We start from the raw sequence: 26,214 nt of genomic DNA, 5'->3' as shown, positions 1-26,214 counted from the left end.
ATCTGCTACTCACCTTTTATCTCTAACCTCCTCATTTGGCCTTTCGCAGCTTACTAATTCTCCAACGCATGAAGACGGAAACTCCCTCGACTTGGTCTTCTCTCGGCTTTGTGCAGTGGATGATTTTGCAAACTCCCCTCTCCCGCTCTCTGACCACAATCTTCTTTCATTCTCTATAAAGAACTGCCAGGCTGCTCAGGTCACCCCCACTGTCCAGACTTATAGAAACATACAGGCCATTAACACCCAGAAACTTCTGAAGAACTTGCAGTCTTCATTGGCCCCTATCTCCTCCCTCTCATGTCCTGATTCTGCATTGAAGCATTACAATGAAACACTTCAAAGTGCCCTGGATGAATTTGCACCCCCTATAAATAGAACACCACAACACAGACGGCGACAACCCTGGCACACGGTGCAAACACGTTTCCTGCAGCGATGCTCCAGGTGCGCCGAACGTCTGTGGAGAAAATCCAATCTACACGAAGATTTCATCCATTTTAAGTTTATGCTTAGAACATACAACACTGCCCTTCACCTCTCCAAACAAACCTATTTCAACACCCTCATCACCTCACTGTCCAATAACCCGAAACGTCTCTTTGACACTTTTCATTCTCTACTCAATCCAAGAGTACAGGCCCCAACCACGGAGCTCCGAGCTGACGATCTGGCCAATTACTTCAAAGAAAAAATTGACCAGATCCGACAGGAAATTATCTCCAAATCCCCTCATACCATGCACTGTCCTCCCTCCCCCACTGCATCTAACTCACTCTCTGATTTTGAACCAGTCACAGAAGAAGAAGTAAGCAGGCTCCTTGCATCTTCTCGCCCAACTACTTGCACCAGTGACCCATTTCCGTCACATCTCCTCCAGTCCCTTTCCCCTGCTGTCACCCCTCACCTAACTAAAATATTTAACCTCTCTCTCTCTTCTGGTATTTTTCCCTCCTCATTTAAGCATGCCATCATACATCCACTACTTAAAAAACCATCCCTCGACCAAAACTGTGCCGCTAACTATAGACCTGTCTCTAATCTTCCCTTCATCTCTAAACTCCTGGAACGCCTGGTCCACTCCCGTCTTATCCGCTATCTCTCAGAAAACTCTGTTCTCGACCCTCTCCAATCCGGTTTCCTCTCTTTACACTCCACTGAAACTGCCCTCACTAAAGTCTCTAATGATCTGCTAACAGCTAAATCAAATGGTCATTACTCCATGCTAATTCTCTTGGATCTCTCTGCAGCATTCAACACTGTGGATCATCAGCTCCTCCTCACTATGCTCCATTCCATTGGCCTCAAGGACACCGTTCTCTCCTGGTTCTCCTCCTATCTCTCCGACCGCTCCTTTACTGTTTCTTTTGCCGGTTCCTCCTCCTCTCACCTTCCCCTTACTGTTGGGGTTCCTCAAGGATCGGTTCTAGGCCCCCTCCTCTTCTCCTTGTACACTGCCCCTATTGGTCAAACAATCAGTAGATTTGGTTTCCAGTACCATCTCTATGCTGATGACACCCAATTATACGCTTCTTCTCCTGACATCACGCCAGCCTTTCTAGAAAACACTGGTGATTGTCTAAACGCTGTGTCTAATATCATGTCCTCACTATATCTGAAACTGAACCTGTCAAAGACTGAACTCCTGGTGTTTCCTCCCGCTACTAATGTACCTATACCCGACATTGCTATTTCTGTGTGTGGTTCCACTATTACTCCCCAGCAACATGCCCGCTGTCTTGGGGTCATACTTGATTCCGAGCTTTCCTTTGCCCCCCACATTCGATCACTGGCTCGCTCTTGTCATCTGCACCTCAAAAACATTTCTAGAATTCGACCTTTTCTTACTTTTGACTCTGCAAAAACTCTTACTGTTTCTCTTATTCATTCTCGTCTCGACTATTGTAACTCTCTTCTAATCGGTCTCCCTCTTACCAAACTCTCCCCTCTCCAATCTGCCTTGAATGCTGCAGCCAGGATCATATTCCTCACCAATCGTTACACCGATGCCTCTACCTTGTGCCAGTCATTACACTGGCTACCCATCCACTCCAGAATTCAGTATAAACTTATTACCCTCACCCACAAAGTCCTCCATGGCTCAGCACCACCCTACATCTCCTCCCTTGTTTCAGTATACCACCCTACCCGCGCCCTCCGTTCTGCTGATGACCTGAGGTTAGTATCCTCAATAGTCAGAACCTCCCACTCCCGTCTCCAAGACTTTACACGTGCCGCGCCAATTCTTTGGAATGCACTTCCCAGGTCAATACGATTAGTCCCCAATCCCCACAATTTTAAGCGTGTCCTGAAAACGCATTTATTCAGACTGGCCTATCGCCTCAACACATTAACCTAACCTATCCCTGTGTGGCAGAGCCAAAAGTTTTACCATAACCAGGTTCCCAGCATCATGTTCCCACATGCTTTATGCATCCATAAGCCCTCTGTGTCTGTACTGTTACACACTTAACATTATGGCTGGTCCATACAATCAGAGCAACTGTTACCACCCACCTTTCGTGTCTACCTCTTTCCTCATAGACTGTAAGCTTGCGAGCAGGGCCCTCACTCCTCTTGTTATTTGTTATAATCTACTGTATGTGATTATTGTTATGCTGTAATGTCTATTGTCTGTACAAATCCCCTCTGAAATGTAAAGTGCTGCGGAATATGTCGGCGCTATAAAAATAAAATTTATTATTATTATTATTATTTACTGTTCTTCTTGCTTCAAGCAAGTACTAAATGTTGCTGTCTATTTTTTTATTGACCTGATCACCAACCTGACTGCTCATATTTGTTCCTACTCCCATATTTACCACATTTTTTATGTATTAATACACAAAAGGACACAAAGGTAGAAGAATAGACATAACTACTAGTCTGTATGCATAATATGAGAACAAGTATACTAAATTCATCTTCTTTGGTTTTTAAATTCATATTAATGTAGGTAGCTCTTGCTTCTCAAACATTTGAAAACAAATATAAATATTGGTGTTCCCAAAGTTGTGTTTAATGCACCGTCCCGCCCATATATTATCATGTGTACTTCTCCTTAGCTTCATTGACAGCACTTTCTTTGGGCACTAACTGAATCGAATTTCTAATCCTGCACATCCACACTGACATTGCAAAAGCTGAGCACACACAAACATCGTCAGTGCAGGTGTGCTCTCATGTCGCTCCTCTGTCTGCAGAAGCTGCTTGCAGTACACAGGAGGACACAATAGGGAGAAGCTGCTGCAGACAGGAGAGGGGGATACATTTTTGCCTGACTCCTGATTGTGTGAGTTCAGCTCCTGCTGTGCCAGTGATTTAATTCAGGCAATCGTTTAAAGTGAGCACTATTGATCACACTAAGGCCGGGATCACACATGCGAGAAGCACGGCCGAGTCTCGCATATTAATGCCTGGCACTCGGATCAGAGCATGCTGCCGCTTAGCAATTCATGCAGTTGCATGCTCTGCTCCAGAGTGCTGGCGGCAGTGCCGGGTATTAACATACGAGACTCGGCCGCGCTTCTCGCATGTGTGATCCCGGTTTTAGAAGTGCAGAGGGTGCTAACTGATGTATGTATTAAAGCAGAGAGACTCTCCAACAAAGTGTTAATCCGCACAGCCGGGAAGCTCATTCATTGCACAAATAGCTGTGTAAGCTGGTACTGCAAATATGCGTACTATGGGAAGTGCTCCATAAACCGTGGTGCCACTCCAAAGCAATTAGTCACAGCGGCTACATCAAAAAAGAAAACGGATGGCACTCACCGGTAAAAATCTTCTTTATTCCAATACTTTAAAATATCAGCATAGGGAGGATGGGAACGGGAGTGGAAATGGCGACAGTCATTTCGCGCTGCAGTGGCACTACTTCTACTGGTCTCCAAACCAGTAGAAGCGCTACTGCAGCGTGAAATGGCTGTCGTCATTTCCACTCCCGCTCCCATCCTCCCTATGCCGATGTTTTAAAGTATTGGAATAAAGAAGATTTTAACCGGTGAGTGCCATCCGTTTTCTTTTTTGGTATTAAAGCAGAGAGAGCAGCCACAGCTTTGACTTCCTCTTGATTACTTATTTGCCCAAAGGTGAGGACAGTGATGCCATCGTTGATTGGGCGCAGGGCTAGAGTGATATGACATACTCACGCGAGCGAGTGCCGACACCACTATTATGGCGTAGGCATGGGAGATGAGCATAAGTGTTTTTATTTTAATGGGGGCAAATCCTCAGATTGAGAAGGGGCTGTCCTAGTAGTGGAAAACCCCTTTAAACCCTTAACCCCCAAGGGTGGTTTGCACATTAATGACCGGGCCAATTTTTACAATTCTGACCACTGTCCCTTTATTAAGTAATAATTCTGGAATGCTTCCATGGATCCTGGTGATTCTGATATTGTTTTCTTGTGACATATTGTACTTCGGGTCAGTGGTAAAATTTCTTTGATATAAGTTGCGTTTATTTGTGAAAAAAAAATATTGGCAAAAATTTTGAAAATTTTGCAATTTTCCAACTTTGAATTTTCATGTCCTTAAATCACAAAGACATGGCACACAAAATACTTAATAAGTAACATTTCCCACATGATTACTTTACATCAGCACAATTTTGTAACCAAAATTTTTTTTTGTTAGGAAGTTATAAGGGTTAAAAGTGACCAGCGATTTCTAATTTTTACAACACCATTTTTTTAGGGACCACATCACATTTGAAGTTACTTTGAGGGGGCCTATATGATAGAAAATACTCAAAATTGACACCATTGTAAAAACTGCACCCTTCAAGGTACTAAAAACCACATTCAAGAAGTTTATTAATCCTTCAGGTGCTCCTAAGGAATTTTTTGAATGTTTAAAAAAATGAACATTTAACTTTTTTCACAAAAAAATTATTTCAGGTCCAATTTTTTTTAATTTTACCAAGGGCAACAGGAGAAATTGGATACCAAAAGTAATTGTGCAATTTGCCTGAGTACGCTGATACCCGATATGTGGGTGGGAACCACTGTTTGGGCGCATGGCAGAGCTCAGAAGGGAAGGAGCGCCGTTTGACTTTTTCAACGCAGAATTGGCTGGAATTGAGATCAGTTGCCATGTTGCATTTGGAGAGCCTCTGATGTGCTTGAACAGTGATACCCCCCAATTCTAACTCCAACCCTAACCCCAACACACTTCTAACCCTAATCCCAACCATAACCCTAACCCTAGCCCTAACCCTATCCCTATCCCTAACCCTAATGGGAAAATGGAAATAAATACATGTTTTCTATTGTATTATTTTCACTAACTAAGGGGGTGATAAAGGGGGGTTTTATGTACTATTTATAGCAGGGTTTTTATGTTTGGCAGCTGTTACCCGCTAAAAGACGCTTTTTATTGCAAAAAGTAGTTATTGTATCACCACATTTTGAGAGCTATAATTTTTCCATATTTTGTCATGTGAGGTCTTATTTTTTGAAGGACGAGTTGAAGTTTTTATTGGTACCATTTTCGGGCACATGAAATTTTGTGATTGCTTTTTATTCCGATTTTTGGGACGCAGAATGAACAAAAACCAGCAATTCATGAATTTCTTTTGGGGGGGCATTTACACCATTCCGCGTGTGGTAAAATTGATAAGGAGGTTTTATTCTTTGGGTCAGTACGATTACAGCGATACCTCATTTATTTTTTTTATGTTTTGGCGCTTTTATACAATAAAAACAATTTTATATAAAAAATAATTATTTTTGCATCGCTTTATTCTAAGAGCTATAACTTTTTTATTTTTTCACTGATGATGCTGTATGGTGTCTAGCTTTTTGCGGGACAAGATGACGTTTTCAGCGGTACCATGTTTATTTATATCCGTCTTTTTGATTGCGTGTTATTGCACTTTTTGTTCGGCGGTATGATGATAAAGCATTGTTTTTTGCCTTGTTTATTTTTAAGGCGTTCACTAAACGGGTTAACTAGTGGGACAGTTTTATAGGGCGGGTCGTTACGGATGCAGCGATACTAGATATGTGTATTTTTATTTTTTTTTAATTGACATAAAGAAATGAATTTATTGGGGAATATTTTTGTCTTTATTTAGAATTATTTAAAAATTATTTTTACACATGTTAATTTTTTTTTAACTTTATTACATTGTCCCAGGGTGGGACATCACTATATAGTGTCAGATCGCTGATCTGACCCTTTGCACTGCACTGTGTCAGATTAGCAATCTGACAGGCAGTGTAAGAGGCTTCTCAGAGCCTGCTCTCAGCAGGCACTGAGAAGACACCCCCTGCAGGACCCGGAAGGACCCCATGGTCATCTTGGATCCAGGGGCCTGCAAGGAGGAGGCACTCAGAACAATGAGGTCACATCGCGTTGTTCTGAGGGTCTCAGGGAAGCATTCAGGGAGTCCCCTCCCTGCCCGATGCTTCCCTATACCACCGGAATACTACGATCTGTGACTACCCCTGATACATAGTGCCGGGTGTCAGCTGTGACATTCAGCTGACACTCAGCCATGATCAGCAGCACTCCCCCCGTATCCAGCTTAGAGACCCAAAACTTGAAGGGGGAAGAGCCGTCTGGGAGTACACTGACAGGGCAAGACATGTAGTCTGTCACCATCTGACGGAAACGTTGCCTCCTGCTGACTGGAGCCGTCTGTGATGGTGTAGACATTTGTGTTGCGGCGGGCACACAAAACTTTGCCACATTTGGGCCATACTGGTCTTGCCTTGTGCTGAGGCACTGCCTCTGCTCCCTCTTTGTGCAGAGCTTCCTCCACTGCCTCGATGCACAGAGCTGCTTTGTAAAGCACTAGCAGCACTGCTCTCGGGTGAAATGGAGAACATGATGGAATACACCAGTGTGTCTTGGTACTCCCGCATTTTACGCTCCCGGTTCAACGGTTTTATGAGGCTTTGTAAGTTGTCCCGGTAGCGAGGATCTAGGAGGGTGTACACCCAATAATCAGCCGTGTTGAGAATGTGGCGGTCGTTTCTCAGGCACTGCAGCATGAAATCAACCATGTGCTGCAGACTCCCAACTGCCCAAGAAGCGCTGTCCCCTGCTTGAGGCCTCATCTCTGCCTGCTCTGCATCACCCACCCTCGCTGTACATACTGACTACTAGAGCATTGTGTACCTCCCTCCTCTGGAGAGATGTCTTCCTCCTCCATTGACTCCTCCTCATCCTTCTCACAAAGTGTCCCCTGCCTAGGCCTTTGTGAGGAACCACGTTGCGCAGACTGTCCAGACGCAGATGGCATTTGTGACTCCTCATCCTCCACCTCTTCCAAAACCTCCTCCCTTAGAGCTTGCAGTGTTTTTTGAAGCAGGCAGATAAGGGGGACAGTCATGCTGACTAGTGCATCATCTGCACTCGCCATCCGCGTGGAATCATCGAAGGCATGCAAAACGTGGCAGATGTCCTTCATAGAGGCCCACTCAGTGGTGCTGAAGTGTGACCGGCGAACAGTGCAACTTGTTTGCACCTGATGCAGCTGGTACTCCATTACTGCTGCCTGCTGCTCACACAACGGCTCCAACATATGTAACGTTGAATTCCACCTGGTAGGTAGGTCACTTATGATGCGATGTTCTGGAAGGCGGAATCGGCGCTGCAGAGCTGCAATGCGCGATCTTGCCATGCTGGAACCCCGCAAGTGAGTGCACTCTATGCGGACCTTGTGCAGCAGTGCATCAAGATCCGCATAGTCCCTCAGAAAGCTCTGCACGACCAAGTTGAGCACATGTGCCAGACATGGGATGTGAGTGAGGTTGCCTAGGCCCAGAGCTGCCACCAGATTTCGGCCATTGTCACACAATACCAAGCCTGGCTGGAGATTCGCTGGCACAAACCACACGTCGCTCTCCTGCTTGATGGCATTCCAGAGCTCCTGCGCTGTGTGGCTTCGATTCCCCAAAGAAATTAATTTCAGTACGGCCTGTTGATGTTTGGCCACGGCTGTGCTCATATCGGTCGTAACAGGCTCCTGCAGCGCTGATTTTGAGGAACTGGAGTATGAGGAGGAGTCAATGTGTACAGACTGCATTCCTGCAATCCTTGGAATTGGCAGAACATGCACAGCGCCACTCTCAAGATCTGTACCTGGCTCCACAACATTGACCCAATGGGCAGTGAGGGAAAGGTATCATCCCTGTCCATGGTTACTGGTCCACGCATCAGTGATCAGGTATACCTTGCTACTGACGGCGTTTAGTAGCGCATGTTTAATTTTTCCCTCCACATGCTTTTGCAGGGCAGGGACGGCTTGCCTGCTGAAATAAAAGTGGCTGGGCACGTTGTATTGTGGGACTGCCAATGCCATGAAGTTACAGAAGGTGTCAGTCTCCACCAGCCTGAATGAGAGCATTTCAAGGGCCAGTAGTTTGGCAATTCCCAGCATTCAGAGCCTGTGCTCGGGGATGGCTTTCCGAGTATGGCCTCCTTTTCTCCCATGCCTGTGCTGCCGATGGCTGTAGAGTGGCCTGGGAGTGTGAGGATGACAGGGAACGTGGTGCTGTGGGTGGAATGTCACTGGGTCTCTGGACAACAGTGCCAGAGGTTCTTCCATGGCGATCCTGTGAGGAAGCTGAACCAGCTGTGTGTGAGCTGGAGGAAGAGGTTACAACACAAGCTGAAGAGGTGGTATGTGGTGCTGTAGGTTGGCCTACATCTTTAGTGTGTCTTTGTAACTCCACCATGTGGTTGGTCCGCACATGTTTCCACATATTTGTGGTATTCAGGTTGCTGACACTTTTCCCTCTATTGACTTAATGATTACACAGCTTGCATTTGACAAAGCAAATGTCATCTGCATTTGTCAAAAAAGGACCACGCACTGCAAGTCCTGGGAGCACCTGTTTTGAGTTTTGGAATAGGAATGCTCCTATCGGGTGCCGAAGTGGAGGTTACAGGCAACCAAGTCTGCCCCCTCCCTCTCCCTCCTGTTTGGCCGTTCGGGGAATCTCTTCCTCAGAGCTGCTCCCACCACCTTCCTGTTCCTCACGCCATGACGGGTCAAGGACCTCATCATCTACACTCCCCTCTTCAAACACCTGCCTCTCGTGGGTAGTCTCGCCTGCACCGTACGCACCAGAAAGTGGCACCTGACTCTCATCATCTGATGCGTACTGAGGTGTGCTGACCATAGGCACTGGCCCACCCGCCTCTTCAGATTCAGAGGGACAAAGCAGTTGTGCATCACTACCTACTCCCTCTTCTTCACATTCTAGAATGCTGCTTGGCTTGCCTCCTCTTTCCAAGCCAACAGATTCAGATAACAGAAGTAGAGGATGAGATGGCTCCTGTCCAGGGCTCTCTGACTGCCTGGGCAATTTGGCAGGTGGTAAAGAGACAGATGGTTGCTCTTCAGTGCTCTGGCCCTGAGAGGAAGTGGAAGTCATTGAAGTCGATGCGTTAGCTGCCATCCATCCGACAACGGCTTCAATTTGTTCGTCCCACAGCGAGGTCCTACAAAGCTGCGCATAAAGGACTGTTGCCTGGTAAAACTGGGGGATGCTGAGTCACTGGTGCCCGCAGCAGGCACAGAATCCCCACGTCCTCTCCCTGCTGAAACTCCACGACCACGTGGCTTACTCCCTGCCTTCTTCTTCTTGGTAGACTGATAAAGATAGGCAGAAAAGTACAAAGGGGGGGCTTAGTGTGCTTATTCCTGAACAGCTGCTAACAGGTATAAGAAACACTAATTTTATAAAGTGTGTCGACTACACTTTAATATGAGCTAATGTGGCCTACACAACTGTCAAGTGGAGTGTTTGGTGAAAGCAATAGTATCACAAACTTATTGGAGCTATTACAATGCAGGAAGGTAACCTACAATGCAACAGATGAGGCTCCAAAAAATAGGCTATTACTAGGCTGCAGAGCACAAGCCAGCAAAAAGGCTCCTCTATCTACTCCTATATAGTGTTTGCAACCAACCAATGTAGATGGATACGGATGGAGGTACACTAATAGGAGAAAAAAAATCAGGAAAAATGAGCTGCAATAAAACAAAAAAAGGACTATGTATGAGGCAGTGATGCACGCTGAGCGGACTACAACCAGAGGTGGTGCAGAACACACTACAATGTGAGCTGCACTCACACACAGAGACCTCACAGACAGCCGTGAACAGTGTAGAGAACTGGACACTAGCACTGAAAGGCTGCAGAAAGGCTCCGCTGTCTACTCCTATAGTGTTTGCAACCAATGTATATGGATACGGATGGATGCACACTAATAGGAGAATTAATGAAAAATGAGCAGCAATAAAACAAAAATATGTATGAGGCAGTGACGCACGCTGAGCGGCCTACAACCAGAGGTGGTGCAGGACACACTACAGCGTGAGCTGCACTCACACAGACCTTGCAGACAGCTGTGAACAGCGCTGTAAGGCAAAAGAAAGCTACAGTGATTGATAATGTTGCCTGGGTAAAGCACAATAGTATATAGCAAATCGCTATCTCTAACTGTCCCTCAGAGTCTTGAACAGCAGCCTGTCCCTAACTGAATTCACAGCAGAGTGAACCCTAAATGGCGGCAGTGGCTTTTATAGTGCATCATGACATCATTTCAGCAGCCAATCACAGCCATGCCATTAGTTAACATGCCTACATGCCTAACAGGATGTGCCCACACTTCTGAGGACTCCTCATTGGCTGAATCAAATCAAACTGGCTCATAGCATTATGGGAACTTCAGATTCCGGTATTCGATATGCAAAAAGTATCGGAACTCAGTATCGTAATTCCGATACCGCGAATATCGTCCGATACCCGATATTTGTGGTATCGGAATGTTCAACACTAACCTTAACCCCTTCACCCCAAGCGTGTTTTCACCTTCATGACCATGCCAAATTTTACAATTCTGGCCAAAACCACATTTAAGAAGTTTATTAACACTTCAGGTGCTTCACAGGAATTTTTGCAAAGTGGAAGGAAAAAATGAACATTTAACTTTTTTCACAAAAATTTTACTTTAGACCCATTTTCTTTTTATTTTCACAAGGGCAACAGGAGAACATAGACCCAAAATTTGTTGAGTATTTCTTCTGAGCATGCCAATATCCAATATGTGGGGAAAACTACTGTTTGGGCGCATTACAGGGCTTGGAAGAGAAGGGGCAAAGTTTAAAGTGCACCTGTCAGCAGTTTTGGCCAATATAAGACGTGGCCACCACCTTTCAGGGCTTATATACAGCAATCTGTAGTGCTGTATATAAGTCCTCTACCCAACCTGTAAGAACTGAAATATAAGTTTTATTATCCTTACCAGTCCGATGGGAATTTATCTACTGATGTAGTGACAATTTTGACTCCATAGGTGTTTTCCAGAAACAAGCAGCAGTGGATGTTGCTGAGTGAAAATTGCAAACTGCTTTTGTAGTGACCGGTATGTTTGTTGTGGCCAGTCCATTGTAGTGACCAGTACATTGTTGTGTCTAGTTATATATGCCCAGCTCGTGCTTTTGGAGACATGCATGGTGCCAATACAGTTGAAGGTGCAATGCCCTGTGGGGATGATGCCAGTATCGAGGGCCAAATAGAATCACCCAGTGGATCAAATTTGGCCCACAGTCCAGAGTTTGACATGTGTGGCTTAGGCTTGTTTCATACCTCCATCATCGGCGGTCAGTTGAAATCCGCCAAAGGTTGAAACTAGCTGATCCGTGACGGACGAATGTCAGCGGAGCATGTAGGATGAAGGATCCATGGGAGAAGTCATGTGGCCAAATTTAAAGCGACCGCGGCGGTCGCGAATTGCATGTAGATCGCTGGAGGTGGAGCTCGATATCGCGGAAGGTGGAGTGCGATATCGCGGGAGGTGGAGCGCGTTCGGGAGAGGGATATCGCGGGACGGGTGAGGAGAGAGAGAGATTTTATCAGCTCCCGGAGCGGCATTTATGGGTTAATGCTGAAATTGGCGGACCGTCAAAGCAAAAAAAGTTGCAGGGTCCGTTTCATCTGCCCGGGAGGCGCTAAAATCTTGGCGGATCCGTAAAAAAACGGGTGAGACGGACGACCGTCAGTCAAGATCCGCCAATAATGTAAGTCTATGGGGGAAAAAAAGGATCCGCCCTTTTTTGGTGGATCTGTTTTTTAAAACATTTGGTGGATTTTGACTGAAGGGAAAAAACGGATGTGTGAAACAGGCCTTAGGGGAAAGCATTTGTGCAGGTTTTATCAAAGTGCCATATTTTTCAAAGTGCCAGGGCAGTTGAACATGGCAGTTGTGCCATGTTTGTCAAAGTGCAGGGGCAGTTAAACATGACAGTTAGACAGAGCAGGAGACAGGGGAGACATTCAAACCTACTTGTTCTTTTGTACTACAAAATATATTCACCCTATGTATATGTCTCATTTATGTTCTAGCTGCTGCAAACACTCATACTTAACACATTTTCACAGACTCTGCGCATTCCATCTGTATCAGTCCCTTTCTCCTCCCCTCTGTACAGCACCACGCTATTACTACCATCTTATTCTGAGTGGATCCATTAATTCATGCCATACAACACAAGAGACGCTCTCATAAAACTTTTAACCATCTGTTCATTATCTCTATTCTTCTTCTCCTAGTCAAAGGAGATATTTCTCCTAACCCCGACCTTTCTTGTAATAGTAAGTCTAACTCCTTCCCTGCTACATTCAGAAACCCTGCAAATCTCATTAATATTCTTTGCATGCCTTTTGTCTCTTAACTGTGCACCCTGGAACCCAAGATCAGCCTGTGACAAACTCCTAAATTCCCTTATACTTCCAGCTCTTACTGAAACCTAGATCCAGCTGTCAGACTCCACTACCACTGCTGCTCTCTATTATGTTGGCCTACATTTTTCACATACCCTCAGACCTGTGAACAGACCAGGTGGAGCTGTTGGTTTACTCCTTTCAACAAAATGTACCTTTCAGGTTATCTTCCAATTCCCTCACTTATCTTTCTTTCTTTTGAGGTTCATACTAACAGAATTTGCAGACCCTTCTCTCTGTGAGTGGTGCTTGTATATCTCCCTCTGGGCTCCTCTCATCAGTTCCTGGATCACTTTGCCACCTGACTTCCAAACTTTCTACCCTGTGACATTCCGACTCTCATCATGAGGGACTTTAGAATGCCAGTTGGTGATCTCTTCTCCATATCTGCCACTCACCTTTTATGTCTAACTTCCTTTCTTGGCCTTTCACAACTTACTAACTCTCCTATGCATGTGGGTATGGAAAGTATTCAGACCCCTTTAAATTTTTCACTCTTTGTTTCATTGCAGCCATTTGGTAAATTCAAAAAAGTTCATTTTTTCCTCATGAATTTACACTCTGCACCCCATCTTAACTGAAAAAAACAGAAATGTAGAAATTTTTGCAAATTTATTAAAATAGAAAAACTGAAATATCACATGGTCATAAGTATTCAGAACCTTTGCACAGACACTCATATTTAAGACACAGGCGGTTCATTTCCTTGTGATCCTCCTTGAGATGGTTCTACTCCTTCATTGGAGTCCAACTGTGTTTAATTAAACTGATAGGACTTGACTTGTAAAGGCACACACCTGTCTATATAAGACATCACAGCTCACAGTGTAGGTCAGACCAAATGAGAATGATGAGGTCAAAGGAACTGTCCAAGGAGCTCAGAGACAGAATTGTGGCAAGGCACACATCTGACCAAGGTTACAAAAGAAAGTCTGCAGGACTCAAGGTTCCTAAGAACACAGTGGTCTCCATAATCCTTATATGGAAGCAGTTTGGGACCACAAGAAGTCTTCCTAGACCTGGCCGTCCAGCTAACCTGGCCTTCCTGCCAAACTGAGCAATCGTGGGAGAAGAGCCTTTTTGAGAGAGGTAAAGAAAAACCCAAGATCACTGTATCTGAGCTCCACAGATGCAGTAGATAGATGGGAGAAAGTTCCACAAAGTCAACTATCACTGTAGCCCTCCATCAGTCGGGCCTTTATGGCAGAGTGGCCAGACGGAAGCCTCTCCTCAGTGCAAGACATATGAAAACCGAAAAAAAAATCATCCAAAAAATATAATGTAATAATTGCTTTATTAATATATAAATGTCATAGTATCACAATAAATCATATTAAATCATTAAAAACAAGAGACTTTTATTAAAATGAATTTAAAATAAAAAAATTAATGAAAAAAATAAAAAAAAAGTTATATTAAATAACACTGTCTGTGTGGGGCAGTGTATGTCAAACTGATATATCATTATCCAGTCATTGGGCAAAAAATATATATGTTAGTGAATAAAAAATCAATTGAAAGAAACTGTTTATAATAATAATTTCTCATGAATAAATTATATAAAGTGCATCAAAGTACATATACATATGAGGAAAGTAACATGATTGATAATCAAGTTAAATTCATTTATGAAAAAAATAAGTGTTGCCACAATAAAAGACAAAATAGAAGTGAAATTTGAACACCTATGATTCAGTATATATACATATATGGACACCACAAATACCAGCTAGTGCTGACACACCTCTGCCCCTGCACACACCACTCCAATGCACATTTCGCTTCTGCTTCTTTAATCCCTAATGAGTTGGGGCTGAGGATGCATTGCATATCGTGGTTGCATTACTTCATGTCTGTGTGGGAAGGCACAATGTGACCTCGTTATCTTCCTCCTCCTCCACCTCCTCTGCTGAGTTACTCATCTATGTACCTCTGGGTTCACACCAAGTAGGATCTATATCCTCATCGTCATCCTCTCTGTTCTCACATTCCGCACCCTGAGAGTCACTCTCCTTTTCCTGCCCTGACACTACAGTACTCGTGTGCCTCTGGTATCTGAGTTTCATCAGGACCACCTCCACCCTTGGTGGTTAATGTCTTGTGGCAAGGAACTGGTTTCCACTCGGACTCTACTTCATCCAACCCTGGATCCAAAATGAAAAAATTTGGGACATTGCTGCAGGTGCTTTCCTCCTCTGGATTCTGTGATTCTTCGGATCAGACCTCTGATGTTCATGAAATACAATGTGTGAACAGCTCTTCAGAATGGCCAATCTGAGGGAGGGAGTTAAGTAGATCAGCTACTAACAGATAATGTCAGTGGTCTTTGGATAGGTAGAGATGTGTTTGTTCAGTTGAGCTTTCATTTATTTATTTATTTAACTCATTTATATAGCACCGTTAATTCCACAGCACTTTACAAACATTACTGACCTTGTCCCCATTGGCGCTCACAATCTAGATTCCCTATCAGTATTTGTTTGGAATGTGGGAGGAAACCAGAGTACCCAGAGGAAACCCACGCAAACACAGGGAGAACATACAAACTCCTTGCAGATGTTGTCCTTAGTGGAATTTGAACCCAGGACCCCAGCACTGCAAGGCTGCAGTGCTAACCACTGAGCCACTGTTTCATTCACATTAACACCTAACCCACGTATATGTTGAACACCAAGCTTATTCCCACTTCCACCATGACCTTGCTTTTTCCCACTCATGGTGTAAGTAGCCTTCCCCTCTTGTATCCTGCTGTCTCACAATCCGAGGCCCACAGCTGTCAGTCACCTGTCACTAAATTAGCAATCACTATTTATTGTCTTAGTTAGTGTGCCTGAACAACTGTTATGCCTAATGATTTTAAGTGGAAATCTAATTGTGCCTCGTGGCTTCACAACTTCACAACTGTATTTTGCACAATCTACTTCAATGCTGGAAGATCGATTTCACACAGGACAAGTTCACTTTCAGCAGCACCAGCACTACCACAGGAGTGACCTCTCTGCACAGTGACATTGAGCCAATGGCACCAGCAAAACAAGATTCCCGCTTTTTATATCGCCAGGGACGTGTGACTTCGGCAGCCAATTTACAGAAGACCTTGTGTCATGTTGTGGATGTTTTCTGTGCTGGAATCAGCACACATAGTTAAGTAAAAAAAAGCATAAGCCATTCTTGTAATCTCTTTAGAATCATAGAATCATAGAATCATAGAATCGTAGAGTTGGAAGGGACCTCCTGGGCCATCTGGTCCAACCCCCTGCTCAAAGCAGGATTCGCTAAATCATCCCAGTCAGATGTCTGTCCAGCCTCTGTTTGAAGACTTCCATTGAAGGAGAACTCACCAATTCTCGTGGCAGCCTGTTCCACTCATTGATCACTCTAACTGTCAAAAAGTTTTTTCTAATATCTAATCTGTGTCTCCTCCCATTCAGTTTCATCCCATTGCTTCTAGTCTTTCCTTGTGCAAATGAGAATAAAGATGATCCTTCTACAATGTGACAGCCCTTTAGATATTTGTAGACAGCTATTAAGTCTCCTCTCAGTCTTCTCTTTTGCAAACTAAACATTCCCAAATCCTGCAACCTTTCCTCATAAGACAGGGTTTGCAGACCGGTCACCATTCTGATCGCTCTTTTCTGAACTTGCTCCAGTTTGTTGATGTCTTTTTTAAAATGTGGTGCCCAAAACTGGACACAATATTCCAGATGAGGTCTGACCAAAGAGGAGTAGAGGGAAATAATGACTTCACGTGATCTAGACTGTATGCTTCTGTTAATACATCCTAGAATTGCATTTGCCTTTTTTGCTGCTGCATCACACTGTTGACTCATATTCAGTCTGTGATCTATTAGTATACCCAAGTCTTTTTCACATGTGCTGTCACTTAGCCCTATTCCTCCCATTCTATATATGCTTTTTTCATTTTTATTGCCCAGATGTAGTACTTTGCATTTCTCCCTGTTAAAAACCATTCTGTTAGTTGCTGCCCACTTCTCCAGTTTATTTAAATCTTTTTGAATCCTCTCTCTCTCTTCTCTAGTATTAGCTATCCCTCCTAGCTTTGTGTCATCAGCAAATTTAATCAGTTTACCCTCAATTCCTTCATCTAAATCATTGATAAAGATGTTGAACAATACAGGGCCCAGGACAGAGCCCTTTGGTACCCCACTTGAGACATTCTTCCAACTGGATGTGCAGCCATTTACGACCACTCTTTGTGTCCGATCACTAAGCCAGTTATGAATCCACCTAACAGTTGCCTTGTCCATTCCATACTTAGTCATTTTTTCAATAAGGATTGTATGAGAGACTTTGTCAAATGCTTTGCTGAAGTCAAGATATACTATATCTACAGCATTTCCTTGATCCACCCAATCAGTGATACCATCATAGAAGGAAATTAAGTTAGTCTGACATGACTTATTAGTTACAAACCCATGCTGACTCTGTTTAATAACTTCATTCTTATCCAGGTATTGACATACATGTTGTTTAATAATTTGTTCAAAGATCTTTCCTGGTATAGAAGTCAGACTCACCGGCCTATAGTTGCCTGGGTCCACCTTCTTCCCCTTTTTGAAGATAGGAACAACATTTGCTCTTCTCCAGTCTTCTGGCACTTCTCCTGTTCTCCAAGAATTTTCAAAGATTATGGAGAGGGGTTCAAAAATTTCTTCTGCTATCTCCTTCAGTACTCTGGGGTGTAATTCATCTGGACCTGGAGACTTGAATTCATTTAGGTTAGCTAAGTGTTTCCTCACTATCTTTCTGTTTATAGATATCCTGGATTCTTCTATTCCCTTAATAGGACAGTGAATAACAGTTGATGTTACATTTCCTTTCTGAGAGAAAACAGATGCAAAATAGGAATTTAAAAGTTCAGCCTTCTCAACATCCTGTCTTACCATTTCATCATTTTCATCCTGTAAAAATCCTATAGCATCTTTGACTTTTCTTTTACTTTTGACATATCCCCAAAATCCTTTATTATTGCTTTTGACATCTCTTGCAAGCCTCAATTCATTTTCAGCTTTAGATAATCTGATTTGTGCCCTGCAGGTTCTGCAGACAGCATTATATTCTTCTTTAGATATGCCTCCCTCTTTCCATTTTATAAACATTTTTTTCTTCCTTTTTAGCATGTGCTTAAGTTCTGTGTTCATCCATCCTTGTTTCCTTAGATGCTTCCTATTCTTCCCTCTTTTCGGAATTGTTAACCACTGTGCTTTGAGAATTTCATTTTTCAAGATTTCCCATCCTTCCTGGACATTTTTGTCTTTAAGGATATCCAGCCATTGGATCCCTGCAATTCTCTTTCTGAGTCCCTTAAAATCTGCCTTTCTGAAATCTAATCTTGACGTCTGAGTCTTCACAGGTCTTCCGCCTCTTGATTGGGATATACTGTACACTGCAGGTTAGCTGACTTTGTTTAAAAATTTACATGTGTATTTATGTACTTATGCTGTTGGTGATGTATTCCTGTACCAATGCTTGTCATTTTTCTGTATTCTTGTTCTGATGATGTTTGTGGTGCTGTATTCATGGTTTTGTTGTTATTTTCATGTACAGCTACATATATCTTCCCTATATACAGTATAATGCCCATTTTGCATCCAATAAATATCATGATGTCCACACAGCCCCCTATACAAAGCATAATCACCCCATATCCTCCTATCACAGTATGACGCCCTCCAAAAAAACCCATATATCTCCATATAATAAACAAAAAAAATAAAATCTTATACTGACCTAATCCTGTTTCCTATCTTCTCTTGTCTTGCAGTTGGCGTGTATGATGTGATGTACTGACGCTATCTTGCAGCCAAACAATTATTATGTGGTGCAAGTAGCCTGTGGTATATCAGAGTAGGCGGCGAATCAAAGAGTCAATGGCTCTTCTGTGGATGCTAATACTATTAAAAGTGTTACAGGCCATTGCAGCCCAGGGACAGACTGGCTGTGCTCCCTGTTGGCTGCAAAATTCCACCCCCTGAGTGTCAACCCAGTCTGCTACCTGGTAGATTAACCCCTGTGTGTGCATATAATGATGATTGTTCTCGTGCTGTATTCATGTACTGCTATATGTTTTAGTGCTACATTCCTGTACTGTTATTAATTTTGATCATGTACCCATCACACAGGAAGTAGTAAAACATTTAAAATAAAACAGTTAGTGTAGTGAGAAAACAATAGGGAATTTTTTATTGAATTAATTTTTAAAAAAAATTAGATTATGACATTAAATACATAGAAATTTAGGATCAAAATAAACTTTAGTTTCGGACCTCCACATTAACCTCATTCAGGTGTCAGTAATTTTTCTGGTATGCTAATCACAGACCAATTTTCATCAGTGTTTTTAATTCAATTTTCATCTGTGTTTGATTAATACATCAGTTTTCACCATCAATGTTTCATCAGTGTTTTTATCATATGAAGAGATAAATAAATTGCAAAGCGTCTCCTATTCATTACAATGTTTGACGGACAGCACATGGACTGCACACAGATGACAATATGCCATAGATGTTTATAGATAATTTCTATCCGTTACTCAGATCAAAAATAGACATGACTGTTAATTTTTTTTCAGTTACGTGGTCCACAAAAAATACAGACATATGAACAGACCTTGAGATTATACTGAGTATGTGTTCTTTCTATGAAAAACATGGATAGAACATTTACATGAAGAACAGATGTCTTAATGAGACCTAGCTCACTTTTACAAAGTGGCAGACATATAGGTCCTTTGAATAGGGCAGGTAGCTTTAGTTAGGCACATCTTAATTTCATAAATTAAGTTGATAATTGTTTTTCTGATAAAACATTTTTGCTGAGAACAACCCATGAGATTAAGCATACTTGGGATAAATAAAAGCCAGAAATATTGCAGTAAAAAGATACCCAAAGCAGAAGTGTAGAGCTGGCTGTCAGTCAAAGTTCTGGGGCATGCTTATTGCTGCTGCTCACAGTGCTGTGAGTGGGGATTGTAACCAAATTTTATGACTGAAAGCCATTGGCTCCTGGGAGGAATAAGGGTACCATTACACTTAGCGATGCACCAGCGATCCCGACAACGATATGACCCGGTCAGGATCGCTGGTGCATCGCTAAGTGGTCGCTAGTGAGCTGCCAAACAGGCAGATCTCACCAGTGACATCGCAGGGGTCGGGGGTCGCTACTTACCTGTCAGACGAGGCGATGAAGACGTCCTCCGCCCGCGTCCACGCGTCGCTCGTCGCCACAGCAGGAAGCCTAGCAGGAAGCAGACGACGAGAAATGGCCCAGGACGTTCTCGCGCGATCAGCGATAACCAGCGGGGGAGCCGGTCAGAGGTAAGTATCACATGTAGCGATATCGCTAGCAATATAGCTGCTGCATCACAAAACCAGTGACGTTATAGCGATACTGCTAGCGATATCGCTATGTGTAACGGGCCCTTAAAGCTATTTTGCTCCCTGGTATCACACTTTCAGTATGGCTGCAGAGCACCTCCCGATTGCTATTTACCTGCAGGTAATCCCGATAGTAGACATGACACCAATGCAATGGAAAGAATCCCTTTGCCAAAATTAGCACCATGGAGCTATTGCTCCTCTAAGGGTCCCGTTACACTAAACGATGCACCAGCGATTCCGACAACGATACGACCTTGTCAGGATCGCTGGTGTCTCGCTACATGATCGCTGGTGAGCTGTCAAACAGGCAGACTCACCAGCGATCAGGACCAGCGAGGACGCTGGTATCCAAGGTAAATATCGGGTAACTACTGTAAGTGCGCACGTCCCTTAGTTACCCGCTGTGTACCTTGGATACCAGCTCCCAGCGCGAGCATGCAGGTATCCAAGGTACACAGCGGGTAACTAAGCGACGCGTGCGCTTAGTTACCCAATATTTACCTTGGATACCAGCTCCCCGCGTCTGCTTACAGCGCTGGGAGCTCGCTGATCATCAGTCTCCCACTGCCACATGCAGCAATGCGTGCTGGCCAGTGGGAGACCAACAATCAAAAAATGGCCCATGACATTAGAGCACGATCAGCGATACCCGGTGGGGGGGGCCAGTCGCTGATGCATGTCACACACAGCGAGATCGCTGGCGAGATCGCTGTTGCGTCACATAATCAGCGATCTCGCTAGCGATCTCGCTGTGTGTGACAGGGCCTTAATTCTGTTTAGAGTGTAAGCTTTATGATCAGGGTCTTGGTACCGTTGTCTCATTGTTTGTTAATATGTTTTTATTGCTTGTCTTTTGTTTATAACTTCCTCAATTGTAAGAAAACAGCACTGATATAATATTGTTTGATATTTTATGGCACCATTTTTTCCTTTTCCTAATAACCTGGTTCCTTGTACATATTCTGCTCTGTTTTAAGTCAGGTTTTGTGTGTTTTATCATTTAACTCTTTCCCCTTCTTTTGGGAGAACATTCTTTCATTCTTCTAACTGCTCTGTGACAATGAACTTCCTTACATTCCCCTATAGATCCCTACTCTCTTGCTTCAAAGTGTGACCTCTTGTTCTAGCACTTTTCTTTCCTCAGAACTCTATTTCCCTGGTGTACCTCATTAAAAGTTTTTTTTTCTGTGTTTGATTCTGTCTTTTTGGCTGCTTGCTTCATAGTTTTGGTTTTTAGGATAGTTTTATAATGTATTCTATAATAGAAGCAATACATAAATACTTGTAGAGGAATGGCAACTTTCATCTTGAAACTTAATGTATAACCAAACAGAAAGACTAAAATAAATTATTATTGATGTGTTCAAATCATATGAAATGTACACCTAAAAGTATGTTTTTTTTTAATATTAAGATTTATTTTGGAGAGGAAACCAAGCAAATATGCAGTGTGGAGATAATAAAATGTTATTTACTGTTTTTTGGAATAACCGTCTTATCCTTTGTACTTACCCATCAAAATATGTAAATGAGAAATAACATCTAACAATGCAAGGTTTGTTTGTAATCTGTTACCTTGGTCTACAAAGGAGCTATAGACATAAATCAGTCAAAGTTTTTTGATTGTTTTGTATTCTACAAACCTATTATACACCAAGATTTTTCTCTCCATATTCTAACAACTATATATTTTGTTATTTCTTTAATTCACACATCCTATACTATATTGCAATATTTAAGGGTAAATATATTGTTTCATTTCATTTATTTACATTTTTTGGGGGTATAGAAAGTCAGAAAATGCTAAAATGCTGCGACCAAAAGATGAAGTAGTTTTGTGTCAGTTAAGGTTCTACAACATGTAGTTGGCTGAAGGTGTGCCATATTTTTAGTTCTGTTTCTTTTTAGGCTTTTCAGTGTTCAACACTACTTGAAAAACATCACAACTCAGAAAATAGCAACATGTAAAGCAATGATTTTATCAAAACTGCAGTAACCAGTAAAGGCTACATTGCTGTAATCAGGGTCTGTGCTGCTACATCATGCTGCTCTCAGATGGTGTAGCAAAACCTGCTGACAGATTCCCTTTTAAGGGAAATGGGATTTAAACTACAACTATGTCAGCATCATGTATTTTCTTCCTACAAACTATTCCATGACAACCAATCAAGCCACTCCGTTCCTTTTTAAACCTGCTCTAGAAAACAAGAACCTGTACTCTGATCTCATTTTTATGCACAAATTACAATATGATAAAACTTGTAGAGCTGGTCTGGTTCTTGTGTGCAGGGGGCATTGTTGTGGACCCTGAAAGCTATCTTTAGCTGTTTACAATGTAGCTTATTACAACTAATATAATCTTACATGTAGGACTCCATTATCATTTTGATACATTTTAGCAGCACGATGTTTCTCACTCATAGTTAAGAAGAAAACATACATAAAATGAAATCAAAAGTTAGCTGGAAAGATCTCCAAGCCGGTATGTGAACACACTGTGGGCTCCCACTTACTTTGCTTATCCTATTTAATTTACTCTCGGCAACTGCTCATTGGTGGTGGAATGTTCAGCTCTGGATTTGCATTTCCCCTCTGACATTAACAGACACTGGGTAACTGTGTGCTTTGTCCTCCCATGACAGGGACAGAAAAGGAGCCTCAGATCAGCATTCCCCTTTCACTCTTTAGTTACCAGGATTGTAAATAACACTTCTTTCCTACATTAAAAAAAAACTTAACTTTTAATGATTCATAAGACAAATTAAAAAGGAAAAGATTTTGCTAAAATTATGAAATCGTTATTGATATTGCAAAATTTAATTGAACAAGGTCTCCGCTGCCGAAATATGGAGAATTACTTTATGGCTGCGAGCGCTCGGAATATTGAGATAGAGACAATTTGCAATTAGTTACAATTCTGGAAGGATTTTTTTTTCTTCCTCGAGAGCTGGATCAGTGATCATTTTGCTACTTAAGATGACAAATTTCCCTCACTTGGGTGTTCTTATAATGGTGATATTATTACAATAATTACACTATTTAATATGTATGATTAGTCACTTTGAAAGTGCTACTACTATCACAATAATCTTTAATAGTTGGCTCTATCATTGTTATGACATTATCTTTCCTACTGTTTGTTGACCTTTCAGTTCAACAGGGCGGTTACTTTCCCAGCCCCCAAAACCTCTAAGAAGCTGAATCCATGGTTTCGTTCTCAGCTGGAATGTTTAGAAACCCTCAGTACTAAATACTTTGGTGAACTACTTAAACACCAACAAGAGCCTTATGGGGCCTTTCCCAACTTTAAACATATCTTTTTTTGTTCAGAATTTTGCTTTCTGCTGCCATTCTGGAGCTAACTGTGGGTTCAAATGAAAGGTACCACATGTATTGAAGTTTACTGAGTTGCACTGAGTTGGTTTTTGTTCCATTCACTCCTAAATTCACCCCCAGCTGGGACTGGGCAGCTTTCCTTCCAGCGGAGCGTGCTTTAAAATAGCCTAAAGAAGAGGCAAGAAAGGGGGAGATAGAAAAAAACGAAAAGGTGCAGCTTAGCCCCATAATTAGCCTTGATCCTCACAGCCTAAAATATTTTAATGCCAAGTTTCTGATTGCACCGCTGCAAAATGGATTGGGAATTTAGAAAAGTAATTAGGTCTGTGCACTGAAGTGTGGAGAACATTTAAAAGTGAATAGATGGCTACTACATTCCCGGCAGGCTGGGTTCTGTCCTTTAGGTTCTTCTTTTGGTAGAGGTGATAAGTTTATTGCAATGTTAGTGGGCTATGAATGCAAGTTGTTCACCTGTTATCTACTCCTGGGCATCCTATATTCATTTATAAAACTTCTCTAAAATGCCAACACCTTTAATAAAAACAATGCGAACACTAAATCATATGCCTCTATTAAAATAAAATAGTTACACATTTCATGACTTGTAAAAAGTTGTAGTATTTCAAAACTTATCATTATATTATTTTTATTATGTGATTATATATATACTAGATTATGGCCCGATGCTATCGCATCGGGAGGATGCGATAGCATCACACCTCTTGCCATGTTAACCCTCAACACACACACTCCTCTCACCTTTCACCATCTCCACTCACTCTTTCACTCCACATACGACCCCTTCTCTCACTCCGTCTCTCATACTCACGCCGTCATCGCCGCTGCTCCATGATCCCCGACATCTTCTTCCACCAGCGCCATCCTGGATCCAGACGTTGTCCACGCTGGCGACATGTTCTTGCGGCAACGCCATCTTGAGTATCGTGAAATCCCGCGATACTCAAGATGGCGTCGCCGGAAGAACATGTCGCCGGCGTGGACGACGTCGGGATCCAAAATGGCGTCGGCGAAATCTCGCGAGTTTTCGCCGACGCCATTTTGGATCCCGACGTCGTCCTCGCCGGCGACATGTTCTTGCGGCGACGCCATCTTGAGTATCGCGGGATTTCACTGATCCAAAATAGCGTCGCCGCAGGAACATGTCGCCGGCGTGGATGCCGTCGGGATCCAAAATGGCGGCGGCGAAATCTCGCGAGATTTCGCCAACGCCATTTTGGATCCCGACGTCCTCCATGCCGGCGACATGATCTTGCGGCGACGCCATCTTGACTATTGCAGGATTTCGCTGATCCAAAATGGCGTCGCCGCAAGAACATGTCGAGGACATCTGGATCCAGGATGGCGCCTCTAAACAACTCAACACAGCCATAAATGTATAAACCACTGGCAACAAAAGTTAGTGCACCCCTAAGTGAAAACAGCCAAACTGCTGCAAATTAGCCAGATTCCCTCCCAGGTGTCATGTGACTCATTAGAGTTACAAGATCTCAGGTGTGAATGGAGAGCAGTTGGGTAAAATTTGGGATCTTATATACACTGCTCTGTGTATAGAGAGCAGTGGCTGTACCTGCATCCAAGGTACTGACTGACAGCTGTCAATCAGTGTCAGGGGCATAGTTACAGCCATCACTCTCCACGCACAGAGCACTGACTAAACCCGCGACAGCGCTTACCCTACTGTATGACTGGAACGCAAACGCTGCCGGGAGGAATAAAGTTCATTTTCTCCCTCCAGCGGGGTGTAAGTGCCAGTGATGGGCATATTCACAGCACTATTATTATCTCAAGGGCTGTCACATTGTAGAAGGATCATCTTTATTCTCATTTGCACAAGGAAAGACTAGAAGCAATCGGATGAAACTGAATGGGAGGAGATGCTCCAGTATATGATGGGCCCCATGGATGATGCTCCATTGTATGATGGGCCTATATTATGCTCCATATATAATGGGCCCCATATGATGCTCTAGTATATTATGGGCCCCATAGGATGCTCCAGTATATGATGGGCCCCATGGATGATGCTCCATTGTATGATGGGCCTATATTATGCTCCATATATAATGGGCCCCATATGATGCTGCAGTATATGATGGGCCCCATGGATGATGCTCCAGTGTATGATGGGCCAATACACTTCATGCAGAATTATAAGGCAAATGAGTATTTTGATCACATCATCTTTTTCATACATGTTGTCCTACTCCAAGCTGTATAGGCTTGAAAACCAACTGGAAATTATGTAAATCAGGTGACTTGCATCTCTGTAATGAGGAGGGGTGTGGTCTAATGACATCAACACCCTATATAAGGTGTACTTAATTATTAGGTAACTTCCTTTCCTTTGGCAAAATGGGTCAGAAAAGAGATTTGACAGACTCTGAAAAGTCAAAAATTGTGAGATGTCTTGCAGAGGGATGCAGCAGTCTTGAAATTGCCAAACTTTTGAATCATGATCACTGAACAATCAAGCGTTTCATGGCAAATAGCCAACAGGGTCGCAAGAAGCGTGTTGATAAAAAAAGGCTCAAAATAACTGTCCATGAATTGCGGAAAATCAAGCGTGTAGCTGCCAAGATGCCATTTGCCACCATTTTTGCCATATTTCAGAGCTGCAACGTTACTGGAGTATCAAAAAACACAAGGTGTGCCATACTCAGGGACATGGCCAAGGTAAGGAAGGCTGGAAAATGACCATCTTTGAACAAGAAA

This window comes from Dendrobates tinctorius, unplaced genomic scaffold (genome assembly GCF_039654945.1).
Source record: "Dendrobates tinctorius isolate UK_male_01 unplaced genomic scaffold, ASM3965494v1 ptg000003l, whole genome shotgun sequence".
NCBI lineage: Eukaryota > Metazoa > Chordata > Amphibia > Anura > Dendrobatidae > Dendrobates > Dendrobates tinctorius.
This window is presented reverse-complemented; position numbering follows the sequence as displayed.